We start from the raw sequence: 15,108 nt of genomic DNA on the forward strand, positions 1-15,108 counted from the left end.
CCGACTACCACGCCGGGCCACCATTTCAGGCCCGACTCCATCTTGGGTCCATCACGTCCCGAGCACGTGGCCTCGGCCCGACCCCGGCCGTGGCCCCAGCAAAGCCCCGACATTGTGGCACCAAGATCAACCCAGGTGGTAAAGTGGCCACTTGACGGATCCCGGAGGAGAAGAGTTTCGATGGCCCTCCAGCCGTCCCCGGACGCCTGGTATCGATCGCCCTCCGGCTTCCCTGGGTGCTGGCTCCACCCCCCTGCTGGGTGTCTGGACACCTTCATCCCGGTGCCTCTGACCCCCAGGCGCGAGGGTCCGGACATCAAAGGACTCCAGTCTTATATCTGGGCCAGCCCTGGATCAGGAGATCAGTTGTATCTGGGATCGAAGCCCTGCTGACTTCGTCGCGGCTGACCCTGCTAAGAACTCTGGAACCTGGAACCTCTGAGCCCTGCTGACGCTGTCGCGGCTCTACCAAGCTGAACCATCTTCGGAGGCCCTGCTGACGCTGTCGCGGCTCTACCAAGCAGAACCATCTTTGGAGGCCCTGCTGACGCTGTCGCGGCCTGACCACGCTGAACCATCCGCCGAGCCCTGCTGACGCTGTCGCGGCTCTACCAAGCTGAACCATCTTCGGAGGCCCTGCTGACGCTGTCGCGGCCTGACCACGCTGAACCATCCGCCGAGCCCTGCTGACGCTGTCGCGGCTCTACCAAGCTGAACCATCTTCGAAGGCCCTGCTGACGCTGTTGTGGCCTGACCACGCTGAACCATCCGCCGAGCCCTGCTGACGCTGTCGCGGCTCTACCAAGCTGAACCGTCTTCGGAGGCCCTGCTGACGCTGTCGCGGCCTGACTACGCTGAACCATCCGTCGAGCCCTGCTGACGCTGTCGCGGCTCCCGGCACCCCCCAGCTCGAGGATTGAGAGCTGTGCGCAGGGTTTCCTAGTACCAGCTGGTACCAAGACTGTCCCGCTACCCCCTTCCCTGGACATTGAGACACTGTTGGGATCCCTCGATCCCCCTGTACATATTGCTGCGGAACCTTGCCTTTATTCTTTTATATAAAGACTCTTAAACCTACTCTTGTGTGGTGTCTCTCTGTGGTAGTGTGGTTGCTCGGCTGTTACGATCCTAGGAGAGGAGCCTCGCCAAGGAGGCCTCTCGACGGCGCTCGGCCAATTACATACGGAAATGTGGGTTCCGGGGCGGCAGTCAGACATCTTCTGCCTCCCCTGGGATCGCCTTTCTAACAGTTGACATAAGCTGGAGCGAGGCCCCTGCACACTGACACCATCCCAGTGGCGACCCACCCCTTTATCTCAACAAGCATTTAAAATAGGTAACCCTGCCTTGGTGACACACAACCCTGACTGAGCATTTCCTACTGACCATGAGGTATGCACCTCTACATCTTAAGGGCAAGCCATCTGGGTTCTTCATCTAAGTGTAGCAGCAGGAATACATGTTTAAGCATCACTTTAGAATGAGGGTACTCGTCACATTTGTGTATCATTAGACTACATTGCAATTCCAGCCCCTAAAGGCATCACAGATGAAATCACAGGATTACGCATATACAGCTAGACACCCTAGCAGGAATGTCTGGCAACATAACCCCACTTTGCTTATGACATCACCTTTATCATGTACTTCACATTAGACACGTGAACTTCAGTCCCTCCAAAAGAAATAACATTAGTAAAAGCATTTCTGATGCAATTACACCTCTTCACCGCTAGGGGGTGCCCTTCTGCAGACATCCCCAACTCAGCCCTTCCCTCCTTAATGCACTTCTCAATACACCCTCAGCTGTAGAACAAAGGTTCCTGCCTAGAAGGTGTTAAATGTTGGCTGAGCCCTTGAGGGGTTATTCCTTTCAAGTCCCCATGTGACTTAGGGAGGGACTTCTCTTCCTGCTGGGGGGAGACTGCGCTCCTCCAGCAGCTCCCCCAGCACCTTATTCATAATTGAGGGTAACCCCCCTCCTCTGGGGGCCACCACACACCAAAAACGCTGATTTCCCCATTCCTTGCAAGGCATTATGGGGAGCTTCAGGCTCCTTTTAATGAATATTATAGCAGCGTCTCTCCCGCTGTGTTGAGTAGATCCGCGATGTGAGCCTCCGGCCGTGCCATCCCTCGTTGCCCTAGGTGAGTGTAACGGCTTGGGGAGCCCAATCCCTGCAGCCTTTTCCAACTTTCGGGGGCCCGGTCCCACCCGGGCCCATTGCTGCACTTCCTTGCTGTATTGGGGTCCCGGTCCCACCCGGGACCCCCAAATGCCCGTTCAGTGGAGGGCAGCTCAGGGAGCCTACCCCCGGCTGCCCCTGCCGGCTCCCCGCTTGCCTAGCACCCTCGCGTGCAGCCACGGGAGTGTTATTCCTCTTCTGGTCTGCCTGCTCCGGCGGGCAGACGCTTGGGTCTTCACCAGCTCCTCCGGCTTCCTGGGGGAAAGCAATGGTACTCCCCCTCTCGCCAGCCAGCACTCGGTCCCGGGGATGGGATCCCGGGCCCCCGAACATCTTTGGGGCGGTGCGACGGTGCTTCCCCATCCAGCGTTGGCGGGGGCCAGGGTGGGCTCCTGGCGCTGCACTGGGGGGGCATCTTCACGGGGAGCGCGAAAGCGCTCTCCTACTTTGCTTCGGGGCTCGGGATGGGGTCCCGAGCTCCTCTAGACCTCCTTGCATGGGGCGTGACGGGGCTCCCCACCCCCAGCTCCTCTGCATCTTCCGGGCTCAGGTAGTTACAAATAGAGCAAGGGCTCAAAGAGTCTCGGTCAGGGTAGGGGTAGCGGGACAGTCTTAGGGCATCAGTGTCAATATCGGTGCGTATCCGGCGCACAGCTCTCAATCCTCGAGCCGGGGGATATGATGCGATCTTTGGGGTCCAGGAGACCAGGAGAGTCAGGGAGACGCGAGTCACTCAGCAGGGCTCAAGCACGATGTCGGATGTCTTACGATCTTCAGGGGAGCCGTGAGTCACTCAGCAGGGCTCAGGTGTTCTAAAGTTGCAAGGGAGCCGCGAGTCTCTCAGCAGGGCTCAAGCACGATGTCGGAGGTCGTACGATTGTCAGGGGAGCCGCGAGTCACTCAGCAGGGCTCAGGTGGTTCCAGCAGAAGTCCTTCTCTGCCAAGCGAGCTGCGACCACGTCAGCAGGGCTCTCGTCGTTCCAGAATCGAATCTCCTGATAGTCCTGGAGCATCCCCAGTTATAGGACGACTCCTCTCTGATCTCCGGAGTTCTGGTATCCTGGGGTCTTAGCACCTTAGGGCCGCTTGTTGGGGTTTCCTGCCACGCGGCCCTTTGATCCATTCATGCCAGGTTCGGGAGGGGTCCCAGACACACAGCAGGCGTGGAGCCAGCCCTCAGGGTGGCCGGAGGGCGATTGAAACCCATCTCCCGAGGGGAGGTTGGAGGTGTGAGAGAAACTGCTCCTCCCTCTCTCACTCAAGGGGAGCGTGCTGTCCTCCAGCCAAGGTGGCGCCCCTCGGCCTGGGCCGCGCTGATCGGGCGGCCGTCTTAGGGGCCGGGAAGTGGGCACAGACGGGGAAGTCCGGGGACGTGTGTGTGTAACATGGAGGGAAGGGTCGGCTAGGCTGGGGGACATTACTCAGGGGTCTGTTGTGGTGTAAAGCTCGGAAGGGTGTTGCTACAGGTCAGGGAGGACCACGCCATGAGGCCGGGTTTAACATGAGTCCCCCCCAGCTGAAAGTCGGGGAGAACTACCCATCCTCTTGGGGGTTCTCTTCGCTGAGGCGGAAGAACCTGGAGAGGTCGTCAGCGTTGGCGTGGTTGGTACCAGGGCGATGCTCTACAGTGAAATCCATCCCCTGGAGGGAGATCGCCCATCGCAGTAGTTTGGGGTTCTCGCCCCTCATCTGCATCAACCACCGCAATGGTTGATGATCCGTCTGGACTCGGAAATGGGTTCCGAACAAGTAGGGCCGTAATTTCTTTAGGGCCCAGACTACTGCGAACGCTTCTCGTTCGATGATGCTCCACCTCTGCTCTCTGGGGAGTAGCCTCCGGCTAAGGAAGATTACCACTGGTCTAGACCTTTCTCATTCAGTTGGGATAGTTCGGCCCCAATGCCGTGTTCCGAAGCATCGGTCTGTACCACAAACTCTTTTGAGTAGCACGGGGCAGTACACGTGGCTTTCTTGAGGGCGTTGAACGCCTCTTGGCAGGCGGGAGTCCACTGCACCTTCTTGAGCTGCTTTTTGGACGTTAGTTCTGTGAGGGGACCTACGAGGCTGCCGTAACTCCTGATGAACCTCCGGTAGTAGCCGGTGAGGCCCAGGAAGGCTCGGACCTCTGTTTGGGTGGTTGGTGGTTCCCAGGTAAAGATGGCGTCGATCTTAGGCTGTAAAGGGGCGATTTGCCCGCTTCCTACCTGGTGTCCCAGGTAGACCACCGACCCTAGCCCAATCTGGCATTTGCTAGCTTTCACTGTGAGGCCTGCCTGGCGCAGAGCCATCAGCACCCTCTGGAGGTGCTGGAGGTGCTCACTGCATTCCTAACTGAAAACCGCGATATCGTCCAGATATGCGGCACTGAACTCTTCCAACCCGGCCAGGACTCTGTTTACCAGTCTCTGAAAAGTGGCCGGGGCATTTTTCATCCTGAAGGGCATCACGCGAAAGCGATAGTGCCCATCCGGGGTTGGGAAGGCGGACCGCTCCTTGGCTCCCTCTGTGAGCGCAATTTGCCAGTATCCGCAGGTCAAGTCAAAGGTGCTGAGAAAATGAGCAGACCCGAGATGGTCAATGAGCTCATCGGCGCGGGGGATAGGGTGAGCGTCGGCTCGGGTGATGGCAGTCCACGCAGAATCTCAGTTCAGGGGCGACACCAGGGGCAGCGACTTTCGGGACCAGCACCACTGGGCTGGCCCTGGGGCTGTCTGAGGGTTCGACCACTCCCATGGACAACATCTTCGAGACCTCGGCCTGGATGCAGGACCGGACTTGATCGGGTACTCGGTTGGCTCGGTGGCGAACGGCTGGTTGTCTCCGGTGTCCACGTCGTGGACACACCAGTCGGTGACCTTGGGGATGAGGGAAAACAGGTCAGAGAACTGCCCCAAGAGCTGGCGGCAGTCTTCGCGTTGCTGGAGAGTGAGGGAAGAGGAGAGGTTCACTCCGTCCACGGAGCCATCTTTCTCTTTGGTGCACAGGAGGTCAGGGAGAGGCTCCGTTTCCTCTTCCGCCCCATCATCTGTGGCCAACAGTAGACTCAGCTCCGTCCGCACGAAGTGAGGCTTGAGGCGGTTCACGTGCAGGACCCGCAGGGGGTTCCGGGGGGACTGGACGTCCATCAAGTACGTGACTTGGCTTTTCCGCTCGATCACCTTGAAGGGCCCCATCTACTTATCTTGGAGGGCGCAAGGTTTTCCTGGGGCCATGACCCATACCTGCTGGCCCGGCTTGAACTCGACCAGAGTGGCATTCTGGTCGTACCAGCGCTTCATTTCTTCCTGGCTCGCCTCCAGGTTGGCCTCGGCCAGCTCCCGGAACTTCCGAGTCTGTTTTCGGAGGGTCAGAATGTACCAGAACACCTCCTGAGGAGGGTCTCGGGGTGCCGTCTCCCAGCCTTCTCTGACAAGGCTGAGGGGCCCCCGGACAGGGTGTCCGTACAGTAATTCAAACGGGCTGAACCCCAAGGATTTCTGTGGGACTTCCCGGTAGGCGAACAAGAGGCTGGGGAGTAGGATGTCCCACTTACGCTGGAGGGGCTCCTCTAGGCCCATGATCATCCCCTTTAGAGTCCGGTTAAACTGCTCTACTAGGCCATTTCCTTGGGGGTGGTACGGAGTGGTGAACCGATAGGACACTCCACATTGCTGCCAAAGAGACGTCATGTACCGGGAGATAAAGTTCGTCCCGCGGTCCCTCACGAACTCTCAGGGGAAATCCTACACGGGAAAAGATTCCCATCAGCGCCCGGCCCACCACGGGGGCCATGACGGTGCGTAGGGGGATGGCTTCAGGGTATCGAGTGGCATGGTCCACTAGGACGAGGATGAAACGGTGACCTTGAGAGGTCTTGGGGTCCAGCGGCTCCAGAATGTCAATTCCAACCCGCTCAAAGGGGGTACTGACGACGGGGAATGGTTGGAGGGGAGCCTTGCGCTTTCCTTTGCTTTTTCCACTGGCCTGGCACGTGGGACAGGACTTGCAGTGGGCCTCTACGTTTGCTTTCATTTTGGGCCAATAGAAGTGCGTGACCAGGCGGCTATACGTCTTGTCTTGGCCCAAGTGGCCTGCTAGGTGTACATCGTGGGCCAAGCCCAGGAGGAAGTCTCAGAAGCGTAAGGGTACCACCAGCACCCGGGCTGACCCTAGCTCCACTGACTTCTGTTCGCTGTAAAGGAGGTCATTCTCCCAGTACAGCCAATGTGTTCCGGATTGGTCGCCCGCGGTCTGGGCTTCGGCCTGTCGCCGGGGTCTGACCAGGGACGGACAGGTAGCTTGCTCCCGGCAGAACTCCTCTCGGGAGGGGCCCCCCTCGTGGCGCCACTGCGCCAATTTGGGCAGATCACCCAGCTCGGTGATCTGTGCGGGGTCGGGGTGAATGGGTTCGTTGTCAGCGACATCTTCTCCTCGTGGGGAGAGGTCGGAGGTCTCGGCTGGATCGGCCCTGTCGCCTCCACCGAGGGGAGGCTGGCAGTGTCATCCTCGACTTCCCCGTCGGGGGCAGTCGGGCTGCCATAGATCGGGTGGTGGCGCACACCCACTCGGGAAGACCCATCATCCCGCGGTGGGTTCGGCGCTCGACCTGCTTCCATGGAGAACTTTCCAGGTCATTCCCCAGGAGGCAGTCAACAGGCTGGGAGGTCCGTACTGCTACTTTTAATTTACCTGCTACTCCTTCCCACTCGAATGGTATCAGGGCTACCTTACACAAGCTCTCAGTGTTATCTGCTGAAATTACAGGGCACAGGATATTGGGGAGGATCTGGTCTTCTCGCACTAAATGGCTAAGGACACCTGTGATGCTGGCTCCGGTGTCACGGAGGGCCTCCACTCGGTGGCCATTCACTGTTACTAACTGGCGGTACTTCTTGGTGTTGGTAGACAGGGCTTTCCCGGGGACCATCTCCCTATCTCCCAGGGATACTAGGGTCATGGCAGTAGGTTCCCATTCCTCGGTGTCCTCAAACTCCTCCCCGAGAGCTACATTCGTTATCTGCCTAGCCGGGGGAGTTGTGGTAGGGATACGTGGGGCCATGGGACACTGGGGATCACTGGCGTAGTGCCCGGGCTTTTGACATCTAAAACATGTGATGGTCACTCTGGGCTGTCTACCTGGGGGACCGGCAGTAGCTGGTGGAGGTGCGGGGAAATTCGGTGGTGGGTTTCTCGGGGGCTATGCTGGGGACCGGACTGGGCTTCCCTGGGTCCTCCTTGGTTCCCCCCCCCTCTCTGGCGGGGTGGTCCTTTACTGGTGCAGGAGTAGTCTCCTACGGGCCCCCGGGAGACCCGGGTGGTCACCCAGCGATCCGCTTCGACGGCCAGCTTCCTCGGATCTGCGAGCTTGCTGTCGAGCAGATGCTGGCGTAGTTCCACAAAACAATTCGCGGACAAATGTTCCCACAGCATGAGGTCAGTTAGTTCTCCACGGTGGTCACTTTGCTGCCCTTGACCCATCCTTCGAATGCTCTGCTAAAAAAGTTTACATATTCTACCCAGGTGGTGCCAGGAATATTTTTGCAGTCCCGGAACCGCTGGCGGTACATTTCTGGGGTGAGGCCGAATCTCGTCAGGAGGGCCTCCTTCATGTGGCTGTAGGAAGTCTGCACGGAGGTCGGTAGATCGAGCAGAGTGTCTCTCCCCTCGTTCAGGAATCGACCCCACAATCCGGCCCCCCAATCTTTCTGTGGGACTCGGTGGGAGTTCATGGCAACTTCGTAGGCCTTGAACCATCGCTGGATGTCGTCATTTTTGTAATATTCTTTTACCACCTCTTTGGGGATGTGGACTTTCGGCTCTGCCGGGGTCCGATCTCTCGGTTCCCCGGGCGGCGGTTCTCTTCGCTCCTCGCCTTGAGTTCAAGCTCCCTCAAGCTTCGCTCGTGCTCCAGCTGAAGTCTCTTCCCTTCCTGGTCCAGCTGGAGTTTCTTCTCTTCTAATTCTCCTTGTACTTTCATTTGTTCGACCGCAAGTTTCTTTTATGCCAATTTTATTTCGCCTTCGATCTTCAGTTTTGCCATCTCGAGCTCGTTGTGGCGACTTCTTTCTCGATCCGCGAGCGTTTCCAGGGATAGGCCCACGTCTGGTGCGATGCTTCGTACCTGGCTGCTGCTGCTTTCTGTCTGGGGTGTCCCGGTTCGTCTGGCTGTGCTGCCGCTCCTTCTGTGCGGGGACTCCAGACTCCACCCAAGCTTTCAATGCTTTCTGCATGTCTTCCTTTGTTTTGAGGCCAGTGGTAGCGATTCCCAGTTCTTTGCAGAATTCCTTTAGTTCTTTGTGCGTGTACTCCTCCAGTTGTTCTTTCCAGAATGCCGTACTCGCGTCGACTTCAATGGTACTCATGATGGTTTCTTCTGTCGTCTTTGCTCGGTAGTGTGTTAGTCTTGTACTGTACGATCTCTAGATTGCGGCTCGTATCCCGTCGCTTGCCACCAATGTTAGAATGTGACCTCAGGGGAGGGCAGGTCGTGTACCTGAGCACCCTGGGACCCACCTCCCTAGTTACAAAGACGAGCCCTGGCGGGAGACTTCTCAAGGTGGAGAGTCTCGAATCTAGGATCGTACACACCCCACAAGCACCACACGACAAAGAGACACCACACCGTAGCTTCTTGAGAACGTTTCTTTATCTCGTGTTTCAAAGGATCTTTATGATCGGCAAAGGCAGGTAGTTACAAATAGAGCGAGGGCTCAAAGAGTCTCGGTCAGGGTAGGGGTAGCGGGACAGTCTTACGGGATCAGTGTCAATATCGGTGCGTATCCGGCGCACAGCTCTCATTCCTAGAGCCGGGGGATATGATGCGATCTTTGGGGTCCAGCCGGACCAGGAGAGTCAGGGAGCCGCGAGTCACTCAGCAGGGCTCAAGCACGATGTCGGAGGTCTTACGATCTTCAGGGGAGCCGCGAGTCACTCAGCAAGGCTCAGGTGTTCCAAAGTTGCAAGGGAGCCGCGAGTCACTCAGCAGGGCTCAAGCACGATGTCGGAGGTCGTACGATCTTCAGGGGAGCCGCGAGTCACTCAGCAGGGCTCAGGTGTTCCAAAGTTGCAAAGGAGCCGCGAGTCACTCAGCAGGGCTCAAGCAGGATGTCGGAGGTCATACGATCTTTAGGGGAGCCGGAGTCACTCAGCAGGGCTCAGGTGGTTCGAGCAGAAGTCCTTCTCTGCCAAGCGAGCCGCGACCACGTCAGCAGGGCTCTCGTCGTTCCAGAATCGAATCTCCTGATAGTCCTGGAGCATCCCCAGTTATAGGATGACGCCTCTCTGATCCCCGGAGTTCTGGTATCCTGGGGTCTTAGCACTTGAGGGCCGCTTGTTGGGGTTTCCTGCCACGCGGCCCTTTGATCCATTCATATCAGGTTCTGGAGGGGTCCCAGACACACAGCAGGCGTGGAGCCAGCCCTCAGGGTGGCCGGAGGGCGATTGAAACCCATCTCCCGAGGGGAGGTTGGAGGTGTGAGAGAAACTGCTCCTCCCTCTCTCACTCAAGGGGAGCGCGCTGTCCTCCAGCCAAGGTGGCGCCTCTCGGCCTCAGCCGCGCTGGATCGGGCGGCCATCTTGGGGGCCGGGGAGTGGGCACGGACGGGGAAGTCCAGGGACGTGTGTGTGTAACATGGAGGGAAGGGTCGGCTAGGCTGGGGGACTCAGGGGTCTGTTGTGGTGTAAAGCTCGGAAGGGTGTTGCTACAGGTCAGGGAGGACCACGCCACGAGGCCGGGTCTAACAGTGAAGGAATCAATGCCAAGGGTGACTATCATAAATAAAGATTATTGATTGTCACAAAACATCAGAATGGGCATCAGAAAGTTTGCACCGTTTTACCCCTGGAGGTGGAATGTGGGTTTGTGTGATGTATGTGCTTTGTGTGTATGTGTAATGTGTTGCATTGTGCTGTGTATGTGCAATCCTGCATGAGGTCCATGTGCGGAGGAAGCTTGCAATGCTGCAGCCAGTGCAGCCCCTGTTCTGTGTGTGGAGGAAGCTTGCACTGCTGCAGCCAGTGCTATGCGTGTTCTGTGTGTGAAGGAAGCTTGCACTGCTGCAGCCAGTGCTGCTCCTGTTCTGTGTGTGGAGGAAGCTTGCACTGCTGCAGCCAGTGCTGTACCTGTTCTGTGTGTGAAGGAAGCTTGCACTGCTGCAGCCAGAGCTACGCCTGTTCTGTGCGTGAAGGAAGCTTGCACTGCCGCAGCCAGTGCTGCCCCTGTTCTGTGCATAAAGGAAGCTTGCACTGCTGCAGCCAGTGCTGCCCCTGTTCTATGCGTCAAGGAAGCTTGCACTGCTGCAGCCAGTGCTGCCCCTGTTCTGTGTGTGAAGGAAGCTTGCACTGCTGCAGCCAGTGCTGTCCCTGTTCTGTGCCTGAAGGAAGCTTGCACTTCTGCAGCCAGTGCTGCCCCTGTTCTGTGTGTGGAGGAAGCTTGCACTGTGGCAGCCAGTGCTGCCCCTGTTCCGTGTGTGGAGGAAGCTTGCACTGCTGCAGCCAGTGCTGCCCCTGTTCTGTGTGTAAAGGAAGCTTGCACTGCTGCAGCCAGTGCTGCCCCTGTTCCATGCGTGATGGAAGCTTGCACTGCTGCAGCCAGTGCAGCCCCTGTTCTGTGTGTAAAGGAAGCTTGCACTGCTGCAGCCAGTGCTGCCCCTGTTCCATGCGTGATGGAAGCTTGCACTGCTGCAGCCAGTGCAGCCCCTGTTCTGTGTGTGGAGGAAGCTTGCACTGCTGCAGCCAGAGCTACGCCTGTTCTTTGCGTGAAGGAAGAACGCACTGCTGCAGCCAATGCTGTACCTGGTCTGTGTGTGAAGGACGCTTGCACTGCTGCAGCCAGTGCTGCCCCTGTTCTGTGCATGAAGGAAGCTTGCACTGCTGCAGCCAGTGCTGCCGCTGTTCTGTGTGTGATGGAAGCTTGCACTGCTGCAGCCAGTGCTGCCCCTGTTCTGTGCCTGAAGGAAGCTTGCACTGCTGCAGCCAGTGCTGCCCCTGTTCTGTGCCTGAAGGAAGCTTGCACTGCTGCAGCCAGTGCTGCCCCTGTTCCGTGTGTGGAGGAAGCTTGCACTGCTGCAGCCAGTGCTGCCCCTGTTCTGTGTGTGGAGGAAGCTTGCACTGCTGCAGCCAGTGCTGTACCTGTTCTGTGTGTGAAGGAAGCTTGCACTGCTGCAGCCAGAGCTGCGCCTGTTCTGTGCGTGAAGGAAGCTTGCACTGCTGCAGCCAGTGCTGCCCCTGTTCTGTGCATGAAGGAAGCTTGCACTGCTGCAGCCAGTGCTGCCCCTGTTCTGTGTGTGATGGAAGCTTGCACTGCTGCAGCCAGTGCTGCCCCTGTTCTGTGCCTGAAGGAAGCTTGCACTGCTGCAGCCAGTGCTGCCCCTGTTCTGTGCCTGAAGGAAGCTTGCACTGCTGCAGCCAGTGCTGCCCCTGTTCCGTGTGTGGAGCAAGCTTGCACTGCTGCAGCCAGTGCTGTCCCTGTTCTGTGCGTAAAGGAAGCTTGCACTGCTCCAGCCAGAGCTACGCCTGTTCTGTGCGTGAAGGAAGCTTGCACTGCTGCAGCCAGTGCTGTGCGTGTTCTAAATATGAAGGAAGCTTGCACTGCTGCAGCCAGAGCTACGCCTGTTCTGTGCGTGAAGGAAGCTTGCACTGCTGCAGCCAGTGCTGTGCGTGTTCTGTGTATGAAGGAAGCTTGCACTGCTGCAGCCAGTGCGTCGCCTGTTCTATGCGTGAAGGAAGCTTGCACTGCTGCAGCCAGTGCTGCCCCTGTTCTAAGCGTGAGGGAAGCTTGCACTGCTGCAGCCAGTGCTGCGCGTGTTCTATGCGTGAAGGAAGCTTACACTGCTGCAGCCAGTGCAGACCCTGTTCTAAGCGTGAAGGAAGCTTGCACTGCTGCAGCCAGTGCTGCGCGTGTTTTGTGTATGAAGGAAGCATGCACTGCTGCAGCCAGTGCATCGCCTGTCCTATGCGTGAAGGAAGCTTGCACTGCTGACGCCAGTGCGTCGCCTGTTCTATGCGTGAAGGAAGCTTGCACTGCTGCAGCCAGTACTGCGCGTGTTCCGTGTGTGGAGGAAGCTTGCACTGCTGCAGCCAGTGCTGCCCCTGTTCTGTGTGTGAAGGAAGTTTGCACTGCTGCAGCCTGTGTGAAGGAAGTTTGCACTGCTGCAGCCAGTGCTGCCCCTGTTCTGTGTGTGGAGGAAGCTTGCACTGCTAAAGCCAGTGCTGCTCCTGTTCCGAGTGTGGAGGAAGCTTGCACTGCTGCAGCCAGTGCTGCCCCTGTTTTGTGTGTGAAGGAAGCTTGCACTGCTGCAGCCAGTGCTGCCCCTGTTCTGTGTGTGAAGGAAGCTTGCACTGCTGCAGCCAGTGCTGTACCTGTTCTGTGTGTGAAGGACGTTTGCACTGCTGCAGCCAGTGCTGCCCCTGTTCTGTGTGTGAAGGAAGCTTGCACTGCTGCAGCAAGTGCTACCACTGTTCTGTGTGTGGAGGAAGCTTGCACTGCTGCAGCCAGTGCTGCCCCTGTTCTGTGTGTGAAGGAAGCTTGCACTGCTGCTGCAGCCAGTGCTGGCCCTGTTCTGTGTGTGAAGGAAGCTTGCACTGCTGCAGCCAGTGCTGCCCATGTTCTGTGTGTGAAGGAAGCTTGCACTGCTGCAGCCAGTGCGTCGCCTGTTCTATGCGTGAAGGAAGCTTGCACTGCTGAAGCCAGTGCCTTGCCTGTTCTATGCGTGAAGGAAGCTTGCACTGCTGCAGCCAGTGCTGCGCGTGTTCCGTGTGTAGAGGAAGCTTGCACTGCTGCAGACAGTGCTGCCCCTGTTCTGTGAGTGGAGAAAGCTTGCACTGCTAAAGCCAGTGCTGCCGCTGTTCTGTGTGTGAAGGAAGCTTGCACTGCTGCAGCCAGTGCGTCGCCTGTTGTATGTGTGGAGGAAGCTTGCACTGCTGCAGCAAGTGCTGCCCCTGTTCTGTGAGAGGAGGAAGCTTGCACCGCTAAAGCCAGTGCTGCCCCTGTTCCGTGTGTGGAGGAAGCTTGCACTGTTGGAGCCAGTGCTGCCCCTGTTCTGTGAGTGAAGGAAGCTTGCACTGCTGAAGCCAGTACTGCCAATGTTCCGTGTGTGAAGGAAGCTTGCAGTGCTGCAGCCAGTGCTGCCCCTGTTCTGTGAGTGGAGGAAGCTTGCACTGTGGCAGCCAGTGCTGCCCCTGTTCCATGTATGGAGGAAGCTTGCAGTGCTGCAGCCAGTGCTGCCCCTTGTTCCGTGTGTGGAGGAAGCTTGCACTGTTGGAGCCAGTGCTGCCCCTGTTCTGTGAGTGAAGGAAGCTTGCACTGCTGCAGCCAGTGCTGCCCCTGTTCTGTGTGTGAAGGAAGCTTGCACTGCTGCAGCCAGTGCTGCCCCTGTTCTGTGTGTGAAGGAAGCTTGCACTGCTGCAGCCAGTGCGTCGCCTGTTCTATGCGTGAAGGAAGCTTGCACTGCTGCAGCCAGTCTTGCGCGTGTTCCGTGTGTAGAGGAAGCTTGCACTGCTGCAGCCAGTGCTGCCCCTGTTCTGTTTGTGATGGAAGCTTGCACTGCTGCAGCCAGTGCTGGCCCTGTTCTGTGTGTGAAGGAAGCTTGCACTGCTGCAGCCAGTGCTGCCCCTGTTCCGTGTGTGGAGGAAGCTTGCACTTCTTTTCTGCATCTTAATGAAGTTCGAAGGAACCTTTTTTGGCACCGGGGCCCCTAACCGTGGCTATGCCATGTATTGAGGTTCATTATTATTCTACATATATAGATATTTCTCCCGAGCCTTAGCATCCGGGATGACGTCTGTCTGTCAGGTGCTCCTGGGCTGCTCTGGGTCACCTGTGAAGTGTGAAGTTGTGATGGGTTTATTCTCAGAGAGGCACAGGCTGGACTCTGACAATGCCATGGAATGCGCCCTCTGCCCGCAGCCCTACCCGTCTGAATGTATGTTCAGTTTACACTTATGGTAAAGATCAGGCCCGCCCCCTGCTTCGTGCCAGTTCCGTGGCCCTGCCGGACCCAAAGCAGCCGGTAGTGTGTGAGCCCCCTCCCCCCAGGCATTGCCATGGAGACCCCTGCATTGCCCCTTACCTGATGACATGCAACGCAAGACGCAGCCGTCTTTGAGGCAGCATATCCCCTCATCGCACACTTCATTCACGCCGCAGTCATTGCGGATACCACCTAGTTCCTCGCAGATCTGCCGCATATGCTCTGTCGGAGGACAGCCGTCGCCTCCCTCTGTAATAAACAAAATGAAAGAATGGGTGAGTCTGCGGCCTCTTCATTCGCATCCAGCCCCTGAAGAGTTTCCATGATCATTGGAGCCAGCAGGGGCGCAACTAGATCTTAATTTCGGGGGGGGGGGGCTAACATGGCAAATGAATGGGCGTGGCTAATGTTAATTAATGGGCCGGAGCTAAAATGGCAGATAATCAGGATCGATTAATGCTCAGGTCAAGCTGAGAAACAATGTGGTGAATTCTGCATTTGAAACTGGACAGCAATTAGAGCACACATTTTTGTTAATTTGATGCATTTATATGCTATTGTCTTATGAAAAAGGAACAGAATATACTGAATTAAAAGGCCAATTTAATATATTTTACTACAAAGCACTTTAGGAACACAATATAACCAATTTTCACAATACCATTTCAAGGCGACGACCCTTTTTTGCCAGTTCATTAACAATTGCTTTTATAGGAGGACAATGTGCTCGTAAAATCCATAGACAGGTGTGTGGGAATGCCCTAGCTCCACCCATGGAACGACTTCCCAACGCAAGGTAACTCAAGGCAGCTCAATACTCTGCCTCTCATTACTCTGGAGTTCCTAATCCATGCAAAACCACACAAAGTGGCCTTTGTGTGGGTTAGGTAAATCCCAATTAAATGGGTAAAATGATGGCAGCGTAAAAGAAAATCAGAATGGATGGATACAAGGGTGAAAGTATAGTAAATGTAA

The 15,108-nt window shown here is 57.0% G+C and overlaps 1 long non-coding RNA gene across 1 annotated transcript in view; it reads right to left on the reverse strand.

Annotated features, from left to right (window-relative positions):
• LOC144762054 (uncharacterized) overlaps positions 1-14,375 on the reverse strand; it is an 89,830-nt gene extending 75,455 nt beyond the window's left edge. Inside the window, exon 1 of the long non-coding RNA XR_013596026.1 lies at positions 14,233-14,375. This is a non-coding gene — a long non-coding RNA (uncharacterized LOC144762054). The remainder of the gene's footprint in view (positions 1-14,232) is intronic.
• Positions 14,376-15,108: the final 733 nt, after the last annotated feature.

Source organism: Lissotriton helveticus, chromosome 6 (genome assembly GCF_964261635.1).
Source record: "Lissotriton helveticus chromosome 6, aLisHel1.1, whole genome shotgun sequence".
Classification (NCBI taxonomy): Eukaryota; Metazoa; Chordata; class Amphibia; order Caudata; family Salamandridae; genus Lissotriton; species Lissotriton helveticus.